This window comes from Sceloporus undulatus, chromosome 9 (genome assembly GCF_019175285.1).
Source record: "Sceloporus undulatus isolate JIND9_A2432 ecotype Alabama chromosome 9, SceUnd_v1.1, whole genome shotgun sequence".
Classification (NCBI taxonomy): Eukaryota; Metazoa; Chordata; class Lepidosauria; order Squamata; family Phrynosomatidae; genus Sceloporus; species Sceloporus undulatus.
Window position 1 is genome coordinate 20,192,387 of NC_056530.1, and position 25,087 is coordinate 20,217,473.

Below are 25,087 nucleotides of genomic sequence, written 5' to 3' on the forward strand. Positions count from 1 at the left end.
CCAAATGAACAAATGCACTGCCCTCTTTGAGGCCATTCTCATCCTTGCCCTCTCCCCCTTACTCTGCAGCAATCCTCTAGACATTAGGAGTGTGTTAAGCGGAAGGCAGTAATGGGAAGGAATCCAGTATATCCTCATGTTGCAAACGCCTCTAATCTGGCTGCTTTCCCAGGGACTGGATCTAAGACCCTCACTGTTTTCAAACTGCAACATTCTTCTCTGTACCTTTCTGCTGACCCAAATGCTGTCTGTATCCATATTAATTGCCAATCAGATTTGCTCAGGATCTTGATACCGCCCTGAAGTTATAAAACTTTGCTGTGATCAATAAAGGGTCCCCTCTTGCTGAAGACAAGCTTCTGTGTGGTTGTGCTCTTCGTAGAGAGTACCCCCTTTGATCACAGGTAAACTATTGCAAATTAACCCTGACACTTAACTTGATGGTAAGAGGCCTGTAACCTCACTGGAATGGAGACATACTGGATTGCAAAACCCTGTTGGACTTTGAAAATCTCCCTATTGCCGCATGGTCAGAAGGAGGAGGAACCTGCCTGCACAAAATATATCCTCCCCAGTATACCATCTTTACTAAAACATGCAAGCATCTAACATCTCCAATTGTTGTTGTTGTTGTATTCCTTCTCCTATTTGGTTTGTAACATCTTGCCTTATGAAGAAGCCCATGGAGCTTCAAAAGCTTGCAACAAGTATATTGTGCATTTCGGTTGGCCAATAAAGGTATCACTGATGGATTTGTGTTTGCAATTGTTAAATGGCCAACACAACTACCCCTGAATGTTTACTTAACTTGATGGTAAGAGCTGGTCAACAATGGAGCACACTCCCTTGGAGGGTGGCAGAGTCTCCTTCTTTGGATATTCTTGGAGCCATCTTTCAGAGCTGCTTTGATTGTGTATTCCTGCATGGCAGAAGAGGGTTGGATTGGATAGCCCTTGGGGTCTCTTCCAACTCTATGATTCTATAGTATCATTCCATTTTTTAAAAATCATAAATCTAACAGAAAAGTAAATACTCCAAAGCATGTTTTATGTAGCAGACCTGCATCCAAACAGACTCCCCATCCTAGCTTTTGCACACCCAATAGAAACAAAGGGGCACATATAATTTAATCAGTGAGTCAAGAACGCAGATTCAGGCTGTCAGTTACACTGACTAATGCTATAATTTGATGAAGCGGGCTGTGTCCACAAAAGCTTATGCCAGAAATTTATTCTTCCCAGTTAGTCTCAAAGGTGCTGCTGAATTTTTTAAATGTCTTTTTTATGCTTGGATAGCCTCTGCGTAAATGTATTTCCAAACTCTGGGTATTTTTTCTTTTTTCACCTCAATTCAATTACGTATCAGGATTTTATGTAGCAGGGAATCTTCCACATCAGAACCATCGGAATGAGAAACGGGACATCCAGTAACAGTTTCTTTAAAATACCTTGACAAACACCCACACAAACGCATTTCAATACAGTGCTGTCACCCCAAGATTCCTCCTTCTCATCCTTTGGAAAAAGGAAGATGGCTTAGGCCTAGGGACCCAGGGCCATGCCTTGGGTTCTGAGAACTCTAATGCCAATGCATCTGATACATGGGAAGATCAGATGTATTAGATCCAATCTAAGGTGGTCTTTCTAACCCAGAATCCTGCTTTCCTATTTCAGTGATCAACCATATGTTACCAGTGAGAATCCTACAAACATATATGCACAGATTATATATGCACAATCACATCTCCCCCTGCTGCTGTTTCCCAGTAAGAGGGATTATGGATGCATCTACACTGTAGAAATAATGCAGTTTGACACCACTTTAACTGCTATGGCTCCATCCCTATGGGATGCAGGCATTAGTAGTTTTACAAGGTCTTGAGCCTTCTCTGCCAAAGAGTCTGGACACCTCACAAAACTTCAAATCCCATGATTTTGTAGGATGGAGCCATGGCAGTTAAAGTGGTGTCCAACTGCATTATTTCCACAATGTAGATGCATCCAATGCGCTTGTCTCCTCTGAGCCTTGAGAGGATAGCATAAAGTCATTGTGACCAGGTTCCCAGCCATCCCTATAACTATTTAATGCCTACAACTTTTCTTCTCCCAGTTATTTGCCCTCTGCTTCCCACTTCCACACTGGCACCTCTCTCTCTCTCTATCTCTCACATCCATGCAGCATGCTCTGATCCCTCCCCAAACAGGATTGGCACCATCTCCCAACATGATCAGAAAAAATACCCAGTTCTCAGTGATTCTTGGTTGGGATGCTCATATCAGAAGCTACACAACAGAGCAACAGGTGGTGCCTGTAGCACTTGGGGGGGAGGCAGTGGGAGGCAAACTCCTTTCAGCAGGAGCTCTACTCTTTGAAGGTGCTGAGGGTATCTTTTTGATTCCCTTCTGCAACCAGTGACATCTTCTTAATAAGGGCAGGATGCTTTGCTCTGCCCTTTGAACCTCCGAGGCTCAAAGCTCCTGTCATACATAGAAAGATAACATAGCGCTTTCACAATCCCTCCCCTCCTGCTACTGCTTTACAAAGCTGAACTTTCATGGTGCATCTTGATAAGATCGAGTGGCCCAGTCTGGACATGGCTGTCTTCTGAGGTCCTGGGGAGATCAAGTGGCTGCAAAAGGGGGACAGTTGCTTTCTTCTGACATGCAGAATGGGGGAGTGATGAGATCTTGACACTGGGGCTCATGTTTTTCTATGTACACTAGTCCCAATTGGTTAGACCCACTGAATAAATTCTTTCGTTGTGGCAAACTGAGTTCAAATTGCAATACTGCTCTATTAGCAAATTGGAGAGGAGAGGAGAGGAGAGGAGGGATAGAATCTTACCCTTCCCTGTAGACTCAGGCAAAAGTAAACTTCTGTAGCTTGATTGTTCTTCCTCATTAATAACTTGACCACACAGCTATCTTGACCACACGGATGTTCCTTATGTCCCATATGTGACCTGGTTTTCATATATGCCTTGATGTACATGCATTAGGCTGAATCCGATTTGGAGACCTAACTAGGCCAGTGCACAATGTGTGGGTAAATTTGGTCAGTTCAGTGGTCCTGCTCTAGTCAGGACTAACAATAGCATTCAGACCTTTCTGAGACTTTCATTCGGTCACTCTCTTTTGAAGGTGAGGGGAAGGGCAGGACAGATGTTTTTGTTGCAAATCACATTCTAGCTGATTTCTCAGTTTGGCACTGGCGGGCATGAAGTTGTTTTTTCCTTACTTGGAAGAACAGCCAGTGAACATCCATGGCAAAACTTCCCAGGAACCTGGCAAAGCATGAGCTTTTAATAGTTCTCCCACCCCTTCAGGTGGCATCTGGTGCTGCTGCAGATGCCAAAGGACAATGGAGAGGATTGGCTTGGAGAAAACGCTTATCCTATGTCCCCTAGCCCCAGGCAATCATATGCCAGCCACTTCAGAACCAAAATTTGTCCCTGGCGTTGCCTGCAAGCCCAGTGCCAAACTGGTGGTGAACAAGGGCACTGCCAGCTGAGACAAGCTTGGCAAAGCTTCCTGGTTGGGCTCCTGCCTGAGTCTGATGTCCTTTTTCTGTGAGTGGCATTAAAAGAGGGACATGAGGATACTACCTCATGACCACATGAGAAGTGGGGCACTGATTGATGCCAGGCAGGGCAACTTGTATTCCAAAGAGACACACACCCCAAAAGGAGAACTTACAAGAAAGATTAAACTTGTAGGACATTTTTATTGTCTTTTCATGAAGGGAAACTGTCCATATTTGCACAGCAGAAAAAGGCTACAGGCTGCAGTTACCTCGAGCAATGTTTCTCTGAGGATCATTTTACAGCTATTTCTGATCCCCATCACCACCAATTTGTGTTTGGACTGTTGCCATACCCTCATAAAGTGATGGTGGCGTTTGTGTGCATATGTTCAAAGCCTAGTATAGGTGGGTGGCCAGCTGGGCATGTTCAGCTTCCAGTTGCCCAATTAGAGGCATAAGAAAATGCAAGCTGTTAATAGGTCCCTGAATAGATGGCTGTTTAAAAGCCACTTTATTTTATCTATCTAAGGTGAGTTAACAAGGCATCAGTAAGAACAAGAGGGAAAGGTCTCAAACACAAAACCCATCTCAAACAGGACCATAACAAATAACCAAACCATATAGAACAAATCACAGGAACAATAGGCAATATTAGAAATAATCTTATCATGTTTTACACTTATTTGGCATCACATGATTCTAAAATTTAAATGACTATTGTTGTCTCCTGCCGTCAAGTCATTTCCGACTTATGGCATTCCTAAGGCAAAAATATCACAGGGTTTTCTTGGCCAAATTTCTTCAGAAGGGGTTTGCCAATGTCTTTCTATGAGGCTGAGAGAGTGTGAGTCACCCAAGACGACTCTGCCATCTTGACCACACGGATGTTCCTTGTGTCCCATATGTGACCTGGTTTTCATATATGCATTGATGGGTATGCATTAGGCCGAATCCTATTGGGAGACCTAAACAGACCATACCTACAGAATCAATTGGTGAATGGTTAGTCCACACTGATTCAACATCTCTACTCTAGCTGGGGAAAATAATAGGATTTGGGCCATTGGCCAAGCATCTGTGCGATGCCACTGGAACTTGGCAGTGCCAGGCCCTGAGTGGAGAGAGCATGCCTCGATCTATAATTGCAAAGCTGGAAGAAGAGCAAAGCTTCAGCCCTGATAGGAGACTGGCTTTTTTGCTGGCCAGAGGGGGCGGGTGGTGATAGGTTCTGAGACAGATGGGAACAAAGTGTGTTTGCCTGTCTCACACCTGAATGTTTGGCAGCTCCTATTTTTAAATTTTATCTCCCTTTCAATCGCTCTCTCTCTCTCCCCGTCCCTCTATTCCTCTCCCACTCCCTTTCTGATCTCAGCTCCTCAGCTGCTTTTGGTTACCAAAGCAAAAGCATGCAGCAACAAGGAGTGAGAAGCAGCAAAGAGAGAGACAACAAAGAGGAGAGGCAAATTAGGCAGGAGGCTTTGGTTCTGTAGTTGAGGAAGGAGGGATGGAGTGTGTAGGTCTGTTCTGACCCAGGCCTGACGTGGGTTTCAAAGACCTGCTTTCTGTCTCCTTCACAACTTCAAAACCAGCAGCCTGCAGCATTCTGGGAAGGCCACAAAGCACTCCACGTTTCATGGAAATGAACCATCTGCAACCTGGCTTTCCATGTTATGTCTGTGAGGAGAGAGAGATGTGGCCCAAAGGAATGGATGCGTTGGAAACAAGTTCCAGACATAAGAGCCAAAGGCAAGACCACTGCTTACTTCATTGGAACCGGACCTAAGGTGCCTCCTCTCCCCTTCAGCTCTTCTGAAGGTGGACTGAGCGTGTGCAGAATGCAAAAGGCCAGCAAGAGGAAGAGGACACGTCACCACAGAGATTTGCTCATGGCTTGCTTGCTGCCTCTTTGCTGTGTTTTCTCCCCTCACACGCTATTGCTCACCACCACCCCTCCATAATTATGCAATCATCCCCAAGTGAGTGAAATAATTAGTGTTTATGCCAAACACAGTAAGTGCACCTTGAATACAAACTGTGCAGGAGGAGAAATGTAACTTCCCTCTGTCATTGTCACAGCTGCCTCTCCTTCGGCAAGTCAGAGGGAAGCCTAGCCAAGCTCAAGAAAAGTCTGACCAAAGGCAAAACATTGTTCCCATAAGAAGTTGGCAAGAGCAAAGCCAGCTGCTGGCTGGAACCTCCTAAGAGCCCAAATGTCAGGCCATAGCATGACCCAATAAGGCCCTTTAGGAGCTGGCATTTCTGCAAAACCCAGAGGAGGTAAGCCATCTTATTTGCCCAAGCGATATGCTCCTAAATCAGGTTCCCAGGAAAAAAGGACATCTGTGGCTCAGATCCTACATCAGAGGCTACAATACATAACTTTACAATGGCATTATGCCACGAGGCAGCATGAAACCATACTAGTGAATTGTGATGATGCATAATGGGGAACAGTCATCACATTGCACATCGAGACACACTGCAAATTTGGGACATATTATGCATTGGAACCACTGTGCAATGGCCATGTTGCTGCCTTGTTTTGAACAGTCATCCCAGTGGCATAGCTATGTCTCCATTCTCCTCCTGAGAATGCAAACATTGTAGTAACACGTGGTTCAACTGTATGCCTTTGTAAGTCAGTTTACAAGGACATAATTTTCCAGCAGGATGCCAGCCTAAGTTCTGTTGGTTTCATATGAGCATCTAAATTCCCTTGCACAGGTTGTACTTCCTTGGCTGTTGCGCAAAGGATGTTTTGAGTTCATCATTGCATAAGCAGGGATAATTTCACACAAGCCTACATCCTACCACCAGCTCAATTAGAGCCATTGAATCAATTAGATTGACGTACCTGTTGACTCAGCACTCAACAACTGATTCAGTGTGCATGCTTTACTTGGGACTGACTAACAGGACTCCAACCAGGCGCTTGTGCTTTCTTGGATGGCATTCAATTAATCATCAATGTCTTCATTGTGCCACTCGATTGACTGGGACTGCAGAAACAGCCAGTGTGCATTTCTCCATTACATAATGGAAAAGAAACAGGTACATTGTAACTCCTCATGTGCCTGCCAATGTCAGTACTTAACAGAAGGCTGGTGCAATACAACCACCATATGACAATGCAAGTGTAGATTTACACTACATAGGTACAGTGTAGGATCTAGGCTCTTTGTGTCAGCACATGATGTATGCCATTTTGAATATGCACAAATCTTAGCTCTGCCTCAGCAAGAACTTTGCAAAGTGAATTTTAAGAGTTGGAAAGTCAGTCTGAAAGTGATAAAGCTGAAAGCTCCATCATGCCTGGGCCCAACAGCTGGTGAGAGTCCCTCCTTCCATTATAACTGCCAATGCTCTAGCCTTTCCAGGGGAAGAAAGGAGCAGCCAGGCACAACTCTAGTCTATCCATGCTTTGGCCCCAGTAGTTTGGGGCCATTCCAACTACCACAGCTCTGGCTTGAGAGGAATAGAAAAAAGCAACCAGGTCCATCTCCATCATGCTTTGTGCCAATGGCTGGCAAGAGATCTTCCATTCATTCATATTGTCCTTTCTGTGGCTTCTGTAGGAGAGAAGAGCAGCCAACATTTGCAGGGCTTAATCCCCCTGCCCCACTACCATTCCCTTTTCTTTGTGTCTTATTAGGTTGCAAGCCTGAGGGCAGGGAACTGCCAAATTAATACCAATTTGTAAACTGCTCTGGGATCCATTTTGACCGAAGGGCAGAGTATAAATGCTCTGAACAAGTAAATAACTAAAATAACTGCTTGAGAGCAAAATGCAAAAGATAAGGCACTTTTAAGGGCAAATGAAAAGAATCTCCAGTGAGAGGAACACTTGGCCGCTGATCTGGAGATGCACATTTTCTCAAGGGCAACTCAAGACTGATGTGCACCATGAGGAACATTTGTGCACACAAAGAGACAGGCAGTCATCTTCCAGAGGAGTTGCAAAGAACCATTCGTTAACAATGGTTAATGATGCTCCTGAGCTACGTTGGGTACTAGAGCTACTATATGCATAAAAAATATATGTGCACTCCTGGCTGCCTTGAATTTTTAATAGCCATGGAAAGGCCGGGCATAAGTGGCTTAAGCTGAAATAAATGTACACAGAACCCTAAGACTCCCATTGAGAAGCCAGCATACTGTAACCAAGCTTTTCTTGGCTCTTCATTTCACAGCTTATTTTATTCCCACCTGCTTCGACTTGATAAAATACCCAGCAGGACAAACCAGACCAGTGAAGCAAAAACATGCTTCATATGAACTGCTTGTCTGGCTTGCCAGTAAAAGAAGGGATGACAGAGAACTGGAGAGCCATACAGTGATCGATTAAAGCTATTATCCACAATGCAGAATTAATGCAGCTTGACACCGCTTGAAATGCCATGGCTCAATGCTATGCAATTCTGGGGTTTGTAGTTTTGTGAGCTATTTAGCCTTCTCTGTCAGAGAACTGTGATGCCCCAACAAACTACAAATCCCAGGATTCCATAGGATGGAGCCATAACATAAAGCACATCAAACTGCATTAATTTTGCAGTATAACAGCAGTCTGAGAAGTTTGCTGTTTCTATGTGGCATGGCACATGGCGAACAGCAGTTGAAATGGCACTAAACATACTACACCCTCCCCTTTTGGCATTCATGTTTAAGTGCCTCCTAAGAAGAACACAAGGGTGGACAAGTCTTCCACATTTGCCTTGGTCCTGATGGCTCCTGGTCCTTTGCCATAGAGCTGATAGGTAGGTTCTGGACTACTAGATTCAGTGACCTAGTAGTCATTCCTAGACCAATCCTCTGCCCTCCATTAATTGATCTTCTTTCCTTAGAAAGTGATCTCTAAATCATTCACCAGCGACCCTCACCCTTGAAGAAGAGACTGGGTTTCTGGATCAGGCCCTCTCTCTGGGGGAATATTGACATTTTTCGGGAGCTGCACTGCATCCCAGAGGCGGTGGAGACGGCACTCATTTGAAAGGCTGATCAAAATGGAAATGAACCTTCTGCTTGCCTGCCTGCCTGCGAAATGAGAGTGACTGCTGTCATTGCCATCCAGTTGCCTTCTGACCATCAACCCAGCTCCATCCTCACAACCCGGATTCCCACAAGGGATGGGGTGATCTCAGGGACAATGGACCAAGATCTTTGGGGAGGGGTGCCTTACACACAAACCCCAAGGCTGTAATAAATGTGTGTCTAGCTGCAAGGGGTGAAAGTCAAGAGACAGGCCACATCTGGCAGCAGAAACGGAGGTGGCGGAATCATTTTGCAACCATCATTGTTTTATAATGGGAACAACCTGCATTACTTGACCAGTCACCTTTGCTCTCCTGTTTCCTGCCTTTCTGTGCTGTATATAATCCTGCTTCATTTGTCCTGGTGCCTACTCCTTGGTTCAGGGTCAGGGGTGGAATTCAGGATGCATTTACACTATTGAAATAATGCAGTATGACACCACTTGAAGTGCTGTGGCTCCCTCCTATGGAATCCTGGGATTTCTAGTTTTAAAGGGCCTTCTCTGCCAAAGAATGCTGGTGCCTCACCAAAATAAAAAATCCCAAGATTCTGTAGGATGGAGTCATGGCAGTTAAAGTGGTATCAAACTGCATTATTTCTACAGTGCAGAGCAGCCTGGTTAGTGGTTTGGGTGTTGGATTGCAACTCTGGAGACCAGGGTTCAATTCCCAGGTGGGCTATGAAAATCACTGGGTGGCCTTGGGCAAGTCACACTCTCTCAGCCTCGGGGGAGGGCAAAGGCAAATCCCCTCTGAACAAATCTTACCAACAAAACTCCATGATGGGTTCACCTTAGGGTTGCCATAAGTTGGAAAGGATTTGAAGGTACACAACAACAACAAGTTGCCCCCAGAGCCTATCTTGCCCAGCAGGAGAAAGTGATGCTTTCACACAGCCAACGAGTGGAAACACATGCTCTGCAATGTGTGAACACTGTGCAGATGTGTGTTGGAAGAATGCTGCCACTTCCAGGTGAAGAGCACAAAAGACACTGAAAATCTCTCATGCTCCTTTCTGCCCAATGGAAACATGTGTTAAATTAACCAGCCTCAGCTCCAACCAGTCTCTCTTCACTCCCTGCCCTTCTTTTCACCATAATGCTGTCAATATCATTCAAGGGTTTTATGGGGCATAATCATGTTACAGTCTAGCAAAGAGGGTTCTTTATTTCCCGCGTAAAACACTACTGGCATTTACAGTCCCGAGGTCAAGAGAAATTCAGGCCTCGTCTCGCTCCGCTCACCCCCATTTCCCCAGGGATGATGGGCTCCCTTCTCTTCATCTGTGGTGCTAGGCTATGAGTAGACCAGGACCTCTGGCCATATCGCCTTTGCTCTTACTGTCTGGACATTCTTCCTAATGTTAAGGTGGAATCTCTTTTCCTCTAGGTTGAATCCATTGGTCTGGATCCTAGAAAACAACCTCATTAATCAATGTTGCCATCTTGACTACAGTCTGATATTCCTTGGTCACATATATTTCCAGTGTTGGTGTTGGAGGGTATGGGACTTATGTTTTAGGGTTAAGCTTCTTGCAGCCACTGCTGGTCAAGCAGGGCTATGGAGTTTATCCCACAGGAGGAATTTTTCTTAATTTCGAATGAATTCGCTAGTTCAGCGAATTTACATTAATTCGAATTGCATTCGAATTAACTTCCCATTGCCTGAAAATAGCTTGCCATTGCCCGAAATTGCGTGTGGTAGTCTATCACGCAATAACGTGAAACCCCATGATTGCGTTCAGATTGCCATTGAATTATACTTCCAATTTTCCTTGTCTGATATGTCCTATGTCTTGAGGGAAAGCTAGTGCTTCTTGCCAAAGCCTTTAGCCAGAGAGAGAAGCCTCAGCAGACCCTTTTCTGGCAGCTTCCCAGCAAGATTTCCTCTCCTCCTTTTCTTCCTCCCTCTCTGCTCCATTCCCAGCCTGGTGAGCTGTTGCTGTTGACCGCTGAGCGAAGGGCAGAGATTCACTTTCTCAGCTCTTCTGCCTCGTTTCTGCCAAACGAGGGATGACAAAAGGAAGGAAGCCCAGAAAATGATAAAACCTTCACCTCTTTGACTGTTGCATGTGTGGGTAGATGAGCCATGCCAGTTATGGGGAGATGAAGGGAAAACAAAGACCACTAGTTTAATATAAAACAAAACACCAGTATACAAGTGTTTTAAGAGCTGCCTCGTGGAAGGGATTGCATTCTGTTAGCTGGGGACAGGCAAGGCGATCCATCAGGCAAGGCAATCCTTCCTCCTCAACACTTGATTTCCCACTCACACTGAAAAATGATAGCACTACGGTTCCACTAATACTAGGATGCTGTCTGAATTAAGATTTAAGATAAGTAGAAGTAAATCAATTTATTAAGCCATGTGATAACCTCCTTTAGTTAGCTTCCTCCTTCCCTGGATCATTCTGATGCCAGGGCTCACCCTCCCCTCTGCTCTGCATCCCCCTTCTGGCTAGAAGCAAACAGGATATATTCAGTGTTCCTTATCTGTTTAAGTAAGAGAGAAGGAATAATCCCCTCATTTCACCTTGAGCTGAGAATAGGCCCAATGGTTAAGAACCTCTGTCTTCATTCCCAAATAGAACATATGGCTTGCGTGTCCATGTATATGTGTGTCTATGCGTTTACATGACAAACTGTGAGCAACTGTAGTTGGTACCTGATGCACAACACTATCGCCAGGGTTCAGGTTACAGCCCAGAAGCCTTAAGGTTTGGGATGATTCAGAACTGGCAACCCTTGGCTTAAACTTTGGCTCCTTTGCTTCTCCTTGGAGGAGCAAGGCAATCTTCAGTCCTAGTGGTCCCAGCAGGAAGTATGGAGGGAGACCTAGCACAGGCCTGCAGCAGCCAAAATTCTAGTACTGAGAAGCGAAATGTTCATATGCATAAAAAAGCAGGGTTTTTCTGCAGACTGGTCATAAAGGAGCAACTTTTTTTAAAATGCTGAAAAGTCAGAGAGAAGTTAGGAAGAAATATCCCTGGGGATGGGAGTGGGGAAGCCTTCCTAAGCCCCAACCTTGCTGAGTAGAGCTGATGATCTAGGTCTTCAGCCATGGGCGGAGGGCTGTTGGGACCCAAAGTTACATTTCCCACTCTGCACAAGAAATTTTGGAGAGCACTGGATGCTCTCCAAAATGCTTTCATGTTCACGAGCATGAACGTTGACATGGATATGCCCTAGAGACAGCAATATGCCTCCCTTCCTCTCGCTCACACACAGCAGTGTTCTGCCAGTTGAGCACCAAAGAACCTGCAAATGCCACCCACCCGCTGTGGCCCTGAAGCCTGTCTTGGAGGGGGGCCGATGCAGGATGGAATTGTCTTAGCAGACTTTTGCTAAGTGGCACTTCTTGGATATGCAACAGGAGGGAGAGGGAGAGAAGGAATCAGCTGCCGTGAGGCTGGGCACACAGACGCATGCTCCATGAGTGTTAATAGGTTCCCTCCACCCAGCCAGCAGCTCTTTAGATGGAGAGAGAGATTATTTCTTTGTCTTGCTAATGGACAAGGATAGTGGTGTCTCCTTGAACCACATTTGCAGCTGTTTGTGAGTGGCAGTGAATAGAAATACACAGCAGATGAAAGAGCCAGGCAGTGAGTCCAAGAGGCACTTAGCCGACCTGCACCCATGGCTAGAGGGATTTTGTGTGCCAACTACACAGCTTCCTCATTTGATCTATCATGTATAGCAGGTGTTGGTGGGAGGGGAGTCTCTGCTGTGACTCTTTCACAAAGAAGATCACACCATCTCATTCATTCAAGGTCTGCCCACCAAAATGTCCGCAATTGCCACATCCACCCACCCATTTGCATTCCATCCCTGAGACCCAGATGACTCCCTATTTCCATTGACATCTCAGTTTTGCTGTTGTTGCAGCATGACTTCAAGTGTTTTTAACTTATGGAGGCTCCAAAGCTAATTTATCATTCTTGGTGAGATTTGTTCAGAGCAGGTTTGCCATTGGGCCTTTCTCTGAAAGTGAGAGATTTGAGACTTGCCAAAGATCACCCAGAGGATTTCCCTGCCTGGCCAGGGATTTCAATACTGGTCTCCCAGAGTTCTAACCCAAACCACAGCACAGGGCTGACTCTCTGTTTTAGTTTACACAACACCAGAAGGGCCCATTTTTAATTACAATGCCACATCTTTACAATCCTGGTGGAATTAGCCAGGTCACAGTTAGACTAGCATGGCACACATGATCTCTGGTCTCCAGTCTCCATTGTAAAATGTCATTCTTGATACCCTGGTCACTCACTGCACCAAGTTCTTCTGCGCAGGAACTGGGTATAGTTCCAGGCTTCCCTAAGAGTCCTATTGGTGACACACATTACTTCTGTGTTGTTGTTGTATGTTTTCAAGTCATGTTTAATTTATGCAAATCTATTATGGGATTTTTGGGGGTTGAGAGTATGGCTCAAGGTCATCTAGTAATGGGTTTTCATAGTGATCAGGGAATCGAAGCCTTGTCTGCAGATTGATGGTCCAGTACTTAGACCACTTCACTATGTTGGCTCTCTGCAATAGCATAAGCTTTATTGATGGTAAATGAGGGTACATACAGCAGGGAAACATTTCAGCACTTTCACTGATGGGGTTCAAGATCCCCTCACATCCCCAAACTAATTCTGTCCATCTTCTGAGAATAATCCAATTCCCCATCACTGGCTATATGGGGAACCTGGCCTAAGGTGCATCTCCCTGCCAAGGCCAATGGTCTCTCGAGAGTTCTATGCTACCAAAGCAAACAAAGAAAATGTATAAGTGTGACCCATCTTCCCCAAACAGCTATGAGAACTGTGCAAGCAGGTTAGCAAGAGTGGAAAATTCACTCCCCCAGTATGTTCTCCACCTTCCTATCTTTTTTTCCCCATCTTCAGACTCCCAAGCTACGGCAAAAAGTTTCTGACATGGTCACTAATACAAGCTAATTCTTTTTCTGGCACAGGACAATATTTGGCCACGATGCCAACAAGGAGTCCAAGACCCATGTGCCTAGTGGTAGAGACCCAGCTCACTGCCACCTGAGTGAAATGCAGATCATGGAATCATGGAGCTGGAAGGGAACCCCAAATGTTTTCTAGTCCAGATCCCTGCCAGTGGAGGAGGCAACCCATAGCTAAAGCATCTCTAACAGCGGTTTGTTGCTGTTATTCATTACACCACTTACTGGCTGCATGACTCATTAATATATATATATATATATATATATATATATATATATATGGATTGAAAAAAGGATGACATAGACCTTGAAAAATTCCACTCAAAGGACTATTCAGAATGCCTATTTTTTTTTTCAAATGGAGTAGAAAATCACAGTGTTAAACCAAATAATTTCAACATCATTCCCCTCTCCTGCTATGTTATGTTCTTTTTGAAATGTGATTGCATTATATCCTCATCTCCTACTCAAAAGGGTAACTTGTGACAAGTGTCTCTAGGAAGCTCCACAACAGCCTGAAGTCTCTAGATAGAGCTCGCAATGATGATATCACTTCCTTTCTTGGACAGCTCTTTCATGAGCCATTGGTACATCGGCCATCCCACCTTCAGGATGTCATGTCACCCCTATAGAATTGAAGGAATCCAGTGCAGAAGAGTCAGATATACAAAAAATCTCTGGATCCAGATGATGGCTTCTACCACTTCAAAATCTTAGGAGCTGGTGAACCAACATTGATGCAGATGAGGAACTATAGCAGAATGGGCCTTCATACCCACAGCTAATGGACACTGAAGAGCAATCTCCATCATTTGTGGTACATCATCAAGGCAAGAAACAGCCACAAAGGAGCCAATGCCTCCTAAATAAGAAATGCTAAGCAATCAAGCTGCTGGCATCTCAAGGTCAGGCAGCTATAAATCCCACAGTAGCTACTGGGAGTTATTGTTTGCATTCTCCCTGTTCATTCTCCCTGGATTTTGTGCACTTCCTGATGGTTAATTCATTTGGACCTCTAGACTGGCTTATGGTGTACATCTCTTTGGCCCTGTCTGATAGGACCAAAAGGCCTGTGTCCCCTCACTACCACTACCACCACCACCACCACCACCACCATTTGGGTATTCTCCTGTTTGGATGATGCACGTCCCCAACCTCAGTTCTGGTGTGAGCACTCCAGATCAGGTCTGGCATGTTCTGCACCAAAACTGGGCTATACCCCACTTAACACACTTTTTTAAAAGTTAGGTAACTTTTTTAACAATCTGGGTCCCTCAGACTGAGGCACCCAGCCATATTATCAGAGCTGGTCCCTTGTACTGATATCAGAAGTGAATGGCTTTTGGTAACAGCAGACGTTCTGGACAGTTCAGCAGGATGCCCATTCAGCCACCACTGTGTGGGAATGGAGGACCAGGTAATGGGGAGGAAGTCAGGGCAGTTCCTGAAGCTAGGAGGAGGAGGAGGAGGAGGATGATGATGATGATGATGATGATGATGATGATGATGATGATGATGATGATGATGATGATCCCGCCCCTCTGTGCAACACAACCAGGACGGCTTACAATATTAAAACATACATTCCCATCTCAGAATCCCACACACCCTTCTCTAATCCTCCAGTCTGTCTCCACAATATCCTGGCCCATGCAGATATAGCCTTTGTCTTTTCCTTGCAGTTTCAGTTATGGGAACTGCTGGATTCTTGTGATGGATCTTGGAATAGCTGAGACCTTGCTATTGCATTTCCCTTCACCCCTTTTAGACTCCTTTGATAACCTGCATACAACCTGGACTGCTTTGATTCACCTGTAACTGCTTGCCCTACTGCAGTCTGCTTCTCCTGCTCCTTGCTACCTGTAGTCTCAGGACACAAGAGCTCATCTGATGGCAAGGAAACATCTCTCCCTTCTTCCCAGGCTAGGGTTGCACCTGGGTTCATCCAAGAGTACCCCCAACCAGGAGGCGGGTTCCCTCTTGCTTTCTTCCCATCCTCCTCTGGGAGGTGGAAAAGAGGCTTAATTAGTCTCGACAAAAGGCTTTGAGCTCCATGGGCGGAAAGTGACTTTTAGTTTCTCGTTTCTAATTTCCAGAGAAATTATTCATGCTTTTAAAACAAAATTATGTCAATTCCCTGTTCTTTTCTCGGTGGGATATAATTAGTGGTTTTTCAATCAGCTTAGCTGCTAATTCTCCTACTGTTTATTGCCAAGAAAGGGAGCCACTCTCATGAGGGTGTTCTATCCCCTTTTCTGAAGCTTGACCATGTCTCTCTTTCAAATGGGCTGTAGCTCATGCCTCTTTTTCTTTTCTTTTTTTCCTTCTTCACATCACGCTGTACTCTCCTTGCAGTCAATCAGTCAGGTCCTTCAGAGCTCAGATTCGAGACGATTGTTGCCCATGAAGCAATGGAGGGAGGTCACCAATGGAAGTCACCGAAAGGAAGAAAAAGCTTTTGTGTGAGCCCAGGGAAAGGCTGTCTGTCTGCAGAAACATTCTCCACATCTGTCTGGGCACTACAGACACATAATCTGGCTCACAAAGAGAATGTGTCCATCCATCCGCCCTTGAACAGGCATCACTATGCCACAACTCCCCAAGTGTGCATGCATGAGTGCATGTGCATGTGCGTGTATCAGGAGGCGAATCTTTCTCTCCATAAATAGGTCTAATTCCGCTGCTTAATGGCACCATTAATTAGTGCTGTAAAAGCCCCGAGAAATATCTACAGTTTGCTTGTTTGAGTCTCGATAAATACTCACCTCGGGAGAATATTTTGAAAGGGCAGACAAATCTTTCCCAGCCATGTGGAGCAGAGATGATAGACTCTTATGGGCTTGCAAGAGGTGGGGGGTGGGAGATGATGGAGAGGAGAGGGTTCATCCTTACTCAGCTGTGGCATGTGGATGGAAGTGACAGCAGCCAGTAATGCAACGGGGGAAGAAATAAAGAAGCATTTAGTAAATCTAGGAGCATGCATTACTTTGTGTTTATGGGTGTGAGAGAGAGAGAAGCAATCCTATTCCTGCCTCAGCAGATTAGCTGAACAATCAAGGAAAGTGTGACGGTTGTATCATGAATAGCCAAGGGCCACATACAGCCTAAAGGAAGTGGTCATGTACCTTTGGCTTAACTGTTCTTTGGAGCAGGGCTTATGAATGACATTCAGCTGTTTTTTGTCAGGATAAGCCCTATTACTCCTTTCAAGTCCTCCCAACCAGGGACGTAGCCAAGGGGGGGGGGGGGGTCCGGACCCCCCCTTCCATTAAAAAAATGAATGGTGTGTGCTGCTGCGCCGCCACACCCAAGCCCCATTATAATGGTAGCACTTGGTCTGGAAACCCCCCCCCTTCCTAAAATCCTAGCTACGTCCCTGTCCCAACCATAGAATAAGAATGTTGTAGAAGACCTCCTAAAGCAGGAAAGTGTTTCCCATGGACTACCTGTGGCCCCTGGGCCCCTGTTTTGCAGCCTCTGAAGCCAACTAGAAAAACACCGAAAGACACAGAACCAACCCCCATTGATTTTTCATAGGTGATTCCAACGCCAACGCCTCTGCCACAACCAACCTCTCTTTACTCACCCAAAAATGCACATACATCAGCAAACCTTGGGCCAAAACTTATTCCCAACTCCACCAGATACAAAACAACAGAGCTCTGCTCTGGTTGGGTCTTGCAAACTCAGGGCAACCATAGTTTCCTTGACTGAATCAAGCTCCCTGTAATTCAGTCGTTCTCTTTTCCACTGCCACCCATTATGTTAAGTATTGCTGTCTTTTCCAGTAAGTTACCCTGATTTTGCAAGACCTAAGCAGGGCAGTTGATGCAGGGCTGATAGATCATGGAGATCTCTCCTTCATAGGGTCATCATAAGTCAAAGTCAACTTGATGGCAAATAACAGCAAACAGTTGGCAAGATAGGCTCTGTTTAAAGGAACCCAGAGGGCACAGAAATCTCATGTCACTGACCCCATTTCTCAAACCACAGTGCAGGGATGGCACACAATCAAGGGGCCTGGCTGGCTGGCTGGCTGTTTAATTTGGGGAGACTTTTGTTTGTAGACATATTCAAGCTAGGGCCAGTCAGGCACAACTCCATGGCCACTGCATCACTCTCAGCAATTTCCAGGAAAAGAGGAAATCAATGTTTGGCCACCATGCCAGCTGCCAAGGCATCAGTCAGTCAGGTAATGAAAAGATCCCTTTCCACTTAATCGGCTTTGACTGAAGCATCAGACCTCCCAAAGCAGCAGCTGCCCTCCTCTCCCTCTGTGCCTTCATCCCTCAATCGATAGCTCCCAGCTGACCTGGAGCATAGGGTACCCATCCATCTTGGAAGATAAGCAGGCGGGGAGCCTGGAAAAAGAGCAGCTGTGGCAACAAAGGCAGAAGCTTTTGTCCTCCTTTGCCTTGGGCAGCAAGCTATCTAGTCTCCCCTTCCAAGTGGGTTCCCTTGCCCTCCATGCTATGGGCAAGAGCCACCTGAAATGGCTATTGGATTTTAGTCTGGCAAAGGTACACCATGTTGGTGTAGCAGTTGCCTATTTTAAAGAGTACAGGGCAGGGTGGGTGCTGCCCAGCCCAAATTCTCTCATATAGAAGAGAACAAATGCTCATCAGGAACATTAGAGGGATGATGCTGAGGCAGATGCTTCTTGTTTCCCTGGTAGGGCCAGCCCTCCTCTGACATTGTTGTTATGTGCCATCAAGTCATTTCTGACTTATGGCAGTAGCAATAACATGTACATTTCTGTACAGTTTATCAGTGAACTCAGCACTCTCTAAGCGGTTTATAATCTGTAATTGCCCCCCAACAAGCTGAGTACTAATTTTACTGACCTACAAAACTCTGGAAGGCTGAGTCAACCTTGAAGCCCCTGGGACTGAACTCACAACCTTGTGGTTGCAGTAGTGGCATTTAACCATTGCGCCTCCTTATAGGAGCCCTGTTAGGCAACCCTGATGTAAGCCTATCATCAGGTTTTCTTGGCACATTTCTTCAGAGGGGGTTTGCCATTGCCATCCTCTGGGGATGAGAGAGTATGACTTTCCCAAGGTCACCCAGTGTGTTTCAATGGCTGATTGGAAATTGGAACCCTGATCTCCAGAATCATAGTCCAGTGCTCAAACCACTGCATCATACTGATTCTTTTTTGCTCTGATATGCCCTCCTTGGATGGAGTTGCACCCTTCCACCACACCTGATCCTGCAACAATTCAAATTAAAGTTGTTGGAAAACGTGGATGGCCCCAGGCTGACAATCTGTGTCAATAATCTTAGGCAACTAGAAGGACTGCAGGGATCTCTGAGCCAGTAGAAAGCAGCTTCCTCCCTTCTTCAATTCCCTGATTCTTTGTATTCCACACTGAAGTCACACTCATTATCGACTCACTTGCCACTCCTCATTTATAGAGCAGAGGGATTTATAGTCATTCGCAAGGTCAATTAGTAACCCACCCATCCTCATTCGCTGGTTGTTGTTGCATTCATCAGCCTTGTAACTTGTCCAAATGATCAAATGCTTGTCGGGGTGTGATAATGTTACCTGCCCAATTTTTCTCCCATGACTTTCACCACTTCCCACCTTGTCTGTGAAAGCTGCACAGAAGGTGATTCTTCTAGCCGGATCTGTCTCTGACAAGCCCATGCTGACTGTTCACAGTTCCCAGATAAGGTCCTTCCTGGCTTTATAAAACTCATACACCCCACAAAAGTTCAAAGATAAAAACTGGGACGTGTGGCCAAGAAACTTCAGAGTGTAGTTCAGATGGCAAAAGTTATTAATGAAGAGGAACAGACAAGCTAGGAGAGGCTGCAGCAGTTTGCTTTGGCCCAAGTCTACAGGGAAGAACAAGTATCTCCCCTCAAATGAGAAGGAGAAGAATGCGGCTGAGAAGGAATGTCCTGTGTTTTCTCTCATCCAAAGATAGATTAGAATGGTTAGGGCCCTGGAGCAGTTCCCCAAACCAGGCCCCCCCTTTAGTGCATATCTGTGAGTTATTCTAGGATTGGCAGCATAGAAATAAAATAAAGAAATGAATGCACACGTAAGAAGGCAATTACAAAATAAAATATGCAGCCGCACAAAAATCTTTGTGGTGTGAATCCATTTTTCACCTCTGCACTGCTAGGGAACCAAATCCCATATATGTTTACTCAATTACTCAAAGAATGCCCCAAATGCTGATGGTAACATGAATGTCAGGAGATTCAAGGATGGACAGGGAAAGGAGGAAGAACAGCAGAAGGAGCAGGAGAGGATGCTACTCTGTTTTCCCTTTTATTCTGGGCTCCTAGCTGGTGAAGGGCTTGGAGCAACTGCACCAGCTGAACCACTCATAATGCAACCTTGATCCCATCCGAAGTGGATGTGTCCTCCTATTTCCCCTTCCTTTGGCAAAGGGGCAAAATACCCTGGTTGGGTCAAATACACCATCTTCATCACTAATCTCTCCTCCGGAACAGCACCCCTCCGCATCCTTTTGCTTTTCGACTATTGAAAATAAGACAGTCCTTGAATTCTCTTCCCAGTCTTGGTTTACTGACTGGCCACAAGGTTGGCCACGTTTGCCCACAAAGAAGTGCCCGACAGAAGGGTTTTGCTCTCCTCTACCAATTTTTGAACACACTGTTTCTTCTCAAGAGACGTATTCTGCTTCAGACGTGTTGAGAATTTCAACGGCAGCAATAAATTCTTGTACTAGCATATATATTATAAAAAAAGACTCAAGGCTGCAATCCAAGACGCGCTTCCCAGGGAGAAAATCCCATTGAACTCAGTGGGAATTAGTAAGTCTGTCTAGGGTTGTGCTATTTTAATTTTAAATGTGAAGTGCGGGGGAAGCTCGGCCTCATTAAATTCAGACTCTGTCTGACCTAGGCAAGAAGGATTGCCCCCTGTTCAGCCTACATGGCTCACTCCGTGTCTCCTGCTGCAACCCACATCCTCACGGTCCGGAATTATGTTTGGTATGAGCTTGCAAAGCCACTTCTATGTCATAACCCTCCTTTTTCTTTATGAACTGAAATTGCTACTACTTTGCCATTTTATGAGAGAGCTGAACACTTGCTTCCATGTCCTTTGCCATTCCACTTCCAACTGTCCCTCACAATGGTTTCCAAACTTTGGTCCTCCAGATGTTTTGAACTGCAGCTTTCATAATTCCTGACGCTTGGCCTAGTCAGATGGGGCTTCTGGGATCTGAAGTCCAAAACAAATGGAGGACCAAAGGTTGGGAACAACTACATGCGATAGTCCCAATTAATCCTCTGTCCTTTCAGCTTCTTTTAAAACGTCCCAGTTTCTTTCTCTTCCTCCCACTTTCCTCTTTTATCCAGGTTTAATTCCATTGCTGCACACTTGAGTTCAAGGTGCAAAGGTAGTTTGCATTTAATTCATTTTATTTATTTATTTCCAGGATTTATATCCCACCTTTCTCCCACAACAGGATTAACTCACCAGAGAGAAGAGTCTTACCCTTCCCAGTAAGATCAAGCCTCTGTGTTTGCCCTCATGGATACTTTTTTGCTGTCTTTGATTGAACACACTCTGCTGTTGCTTGGCTGCATATATCCCAGTTTTCATCTGTGACGTGTTGGGAAATATTCTGTGGATCAGAATAATGTCATGCCACACGATGCATCTTCATCATCACTCCGGCAATGCAATTCATGTACCACTAGATGTTGTTTGAGCTGCAGGGATCAAAGGTAGAGGGAAGGGCAGCAAAATGTTCCCTCTTGGTCAGGAGACGTAAAATAGCTTCCAAGTCAGGTGGGGCTGATGCAGACAAGGCCTTCCCCTCCCTTCCCAGACTGGTTTCAGAAGCAAGGATGGTAGTCACTGTGCTTAAAGCTGGCTCCCTCATTTTGAGGCTGGATTTAATTGAAGAAAAGGTAAATGGGTCCTCACTTCCTTGCCTTTGGGCAGATTGCATGCTGTGGCTTAATAGGAAGTGTCTCCAGTCTTTTTCGAGTCATTAAGGCAGAAAGTAGAAGCGCTCACATCCCTGCTGGGCCCAAAGCTGATAGAGGAGGAGGACAGGGAGAGCAGGACCACTGACAGCTGGCACTGAGCCTAGAGCAAGAGACAGGATCAGGCCCCTTTCCCTAAATTTAGCAACAGATGTTAAAGTCTTCCTCTGGGCTGCAGAAATGCCAACATTTATTTTGAAATGCATTAGTTTCTTCACTCTGTGGCCCCTCCAGCACAGAGAGTTTGCCCCACCATTACCCCCTTCAGCCCTGGGTAGTTTTCAAAGAACATGCCACTGAAATGGACTTCTAGCCACCTCCCCACCACCATCCCATTCTGACATAGAAGAGCCCTCTTAAATATGGGGTATAGGACAGGCATCAACTCTTCTCTGAAGCTGGGCAGAAACAGGGCAGAACAGTGGTTGCATCTGCTGACCCTGTGTCCTTCCCTGCATCTCCAGGCCAGGGCTGTCTCAAGTGGCAGCAGGAAAGGGTCAGACTGGGAGATCTCTCCTTCATGTTTACAAGAGTTGCTGCCAAGCTGAAAAGGCCATTCTTGGAGGAAGAAACTGAAGTGACTCTTCAGTGCCAGCTTCATCAGATGAAGTCTGATTATACTTGTTCTCCAACTGACCCATTTTGACAGGGACTGTTCCAATTCATCCTCTGTCATCCTACTTTTCCAGTTGCTTTTAGAATGTCCTAGTTTCTATCTCTTTTTCCTATTCCATCCTTCTGTGTGTGTGCCTGTGTGTGTGTGTGTGGTGTGTGCCTTCAAGTTACAGGACCTTTCAACTTATGGCAACCCTATCATGGTTGCCATGACCCTGATCAAGCACTCAAAGGGGTGGCATCACACCGCCCCTTTTGGGCCGTCTGTTTTGGCCCTGAGACTGTTCAGTAGGATTCAAGCAGCTTGCCTCTGCCCTTTGAGTGGCTGCATCACATTCGGTGACTGTCTAGAACTAGAAAGCATCCTCCCAGTCATTCCCCCCACCCCAGATTCCATCAAAAGGCAATGCTTCTGAGATTGAAACTCTACCTTTCCATAACAAAAATCTGTCCTCCTCCTTTGAAATTCTAGACAATCTGTGGGTGGTAAAATGATACAGCAGCAGGTGGAAGTGACACCTTAAAACAACTGGATTCTACTCAGGCTTGTTTCTATTAAGGTTTGCTGAGTCCCAGCAGAGATGGGACTATGAGAGAGGGGTGTGCATATGTGAAAAGCTGGATAGAGGTAGTAGCCATTGTTGTTTACTTTGTTTTAATATATATTCTTATGTTTCGAAACTATCAATAAAGATTATATAATAAAAAAGAAAAGCTGGATAGAGGTAGTAGCCATTGTTGCGAACACAGCCTACAAAATTCACCTGTTGCAGAGGCAGTTGTGATGGGGGTGTGCTTGAAAACCTGAACCAGCTCAAAAGGAGTTTGAAGGAGCCAAATTGACCAATAGTATAAAGAAGGAGATATCTAGCTGGTCCCTAACCCTAGTACGGTGCCAGCATGGCGCTTATTGGTGGTATGTACCAGGCCATACATCCATGTTGCTGTTTCAAGGTAAAGGCTGCCCTCTTAAGTTTGGTTTAATCATACCTCAGCCAATGAGTTAGTAAAAGGCCTTCGTCCGTGTCCACTCAGGATTCAGATGAATCCACCACCCCTGGTGCTACTAAAAATGTTTCTACTCTCCCCCAGAGCATCAATGCCCTCTTGACTTGCTGATCTTGTTGTGCAAAAAGAGGAAGGTCAGCTTCTCTGCACCAAGGTGACTTCTTATCAGCACCTCTTTGCTGAGCAGCTGCTTTCTGAGTGACCTGACAATTGTTATATGGCTGAGGTGAAGGAAGACTCTCTTTCACATACACACACACACAGAGGCACACACCAGTGCTTATGGATGCCTCAACAAGTCTATAATAATAACCCTCCTGAAAGCTTTACAGGCAGGCTCTAAAGAATTTACTGCAGGCTACGGACTTGTATATTTGTCTTGACTAATTTTATCCAAGCAAGACAGTTTGTTCTTTGTCACTTCAAAAGATCGTCAGAAATCCATTGTAGTTAGATGCAGGGAGATGCCCAAAAGCCAAACAGGTATGCTCCTCTTTGGTGTCTGAAGATGATGAATATCTTTCAGGTACAAGTGTCTTAGCTCTAGATCCTTCTCACTCCAAAAGGTACTTGGCACCTGCAAACTTACCAAGAAGTTTGCGGGCTGACTTTAGAATATGACAACCTACTTTAGTCAACTTCAGACCACTAGACCACCTTGTACGTTGTTGCTGTGGTGGTGGTTGTTAACCTGCCTTTTTTCCAATATAGAGAGTCAAAGCAGCCCACAACAAACTAAAGTCTGGGAGCAACCACCAAGAAAGCCATCTCCCTTGTCCCCATCAAACAATCCTGAGAAGATGGTGGGGCAGAGAGAAGGGCCTCCCCTGATGATCCTAGAGCTCTACTGAACTCATAAAGGGAGATACAGTCGTTCAAAATTGCCTCCTCCAACTGGTTGCAAGCACTCTTCAGTTTGGGCAGGGAATGGTCTTTCTAAGCCTCATCTGAAGGTGCTGTCAAGCATAGAACCAGGGAATGTGTGCGTGCAAAGTGGGGGCTTCTCTGCCCTTGAGCTACTGAGGCCCATTCCTCTTGGGCCAGGAAGGGCAATATGAAAAACCTTACTCCATCATTGGGGGTCAAATGACCCTTTCACAGGGGTCGCCTAAGACCATCAGAAAACACATATTTCCAGTGGTCTTAGGAACCGACCAAGGAATTTTATGGTTGAGGGTCATCACAACATGAGGAACTGTATTCAAGGGTCCTGGCATTAGGAAGGCTGAGAACCACTGTTCTAGATGGAAGTGCATGGCCCATGGGCCACTGTGCAGCCTTCCAGTGTCAACCGCAAAGAGAGAAAGTAAAAGGAGGAGAAAGAAACCAGGACATGTTAATATCAGCTGAAAATATGAGATGGCAAAGGAGTAATCAGGACTGTCCCTGCAAAAACGGGACGTTTGGAATGTATTCTTTTCTTTAAACGCCTAAACCATATATCAAAAGGTTCAGTTGAAGCATTACGCTATTACAATGGCTCCATTTGCACTGCAGAAATAATGGAGTTTGGCACAGTTTTAACTGCTTTGGTTCAATGCTATGGGATTCTGGAGGCTGTAATTTTGTGAAATATTTAGCCTTCTCTGTCTGAGGGCTCTGGTGCCACAACAAACTACAAATCCCAGCATTGAGCCATAGCCATTAAAGCAGTGTCAAATGGCCTTATTTCTGCAATGCAGATGCAGCCAATGCTAGAAATTGGGAGACTCAAACGAAGGCCATGCCTTCATTTGCCCCCTCCACCATCACTATAATCTGTATCATCTTGATGAACCTATTTTTTCTTCCAAGAGGACCACTGGGTGCCATGTCCCTATGGTCTGCGGAAGAGCAAATGTGAAAACCCTTGGCCAGATTTGAAGCTCTTGCTACTCCAGGACCAATTGACCGAGGTGTTTACAGTACCAATATTTTTCAAAGTTGAGAGCTAATTAATTCCGAACCTTGAACGTAAGCATCAACACAATGCCAGTGCATAT

At 45.4% G+C, this 25,087-nt stretch overlaps 1 long non-coding RNA gene across 2 annotated transcripts in view; it reads right to left on the reverse strand.

Moving 5' to 3' along the window:
- LOC121916283 overlaps positions 1 to 21,201 on the reverse strand; it is a 31,051-nt gene extending 9,850 nt beyond the window's left edge. Inside the window, exons 1-3 of one of the 2 annotated variants that reach the window (XR_006100813.1) lie at positions 20,968 to 21,201; positions 16,268 to 16,398; positions 6,377 to 6,546 (exon numbers count right to left, since the gene is read on the reverse strand). This is a non-coding gene — a long non-coding RNA (uncharacterized LOC121916283). Of the gene's footprint in view, positions 1 to 6,376; positions 6,547 to 16,267; positions 16,399 to 17,088; positions 17,469 to 20,967 lie in introns of those variants that run through there. The other variant, XR_006100814.1, reaches the window with a different exon arrangement.
- Positions 21,202 to 25,087: the final 3,886 nt, after the last annotated feature.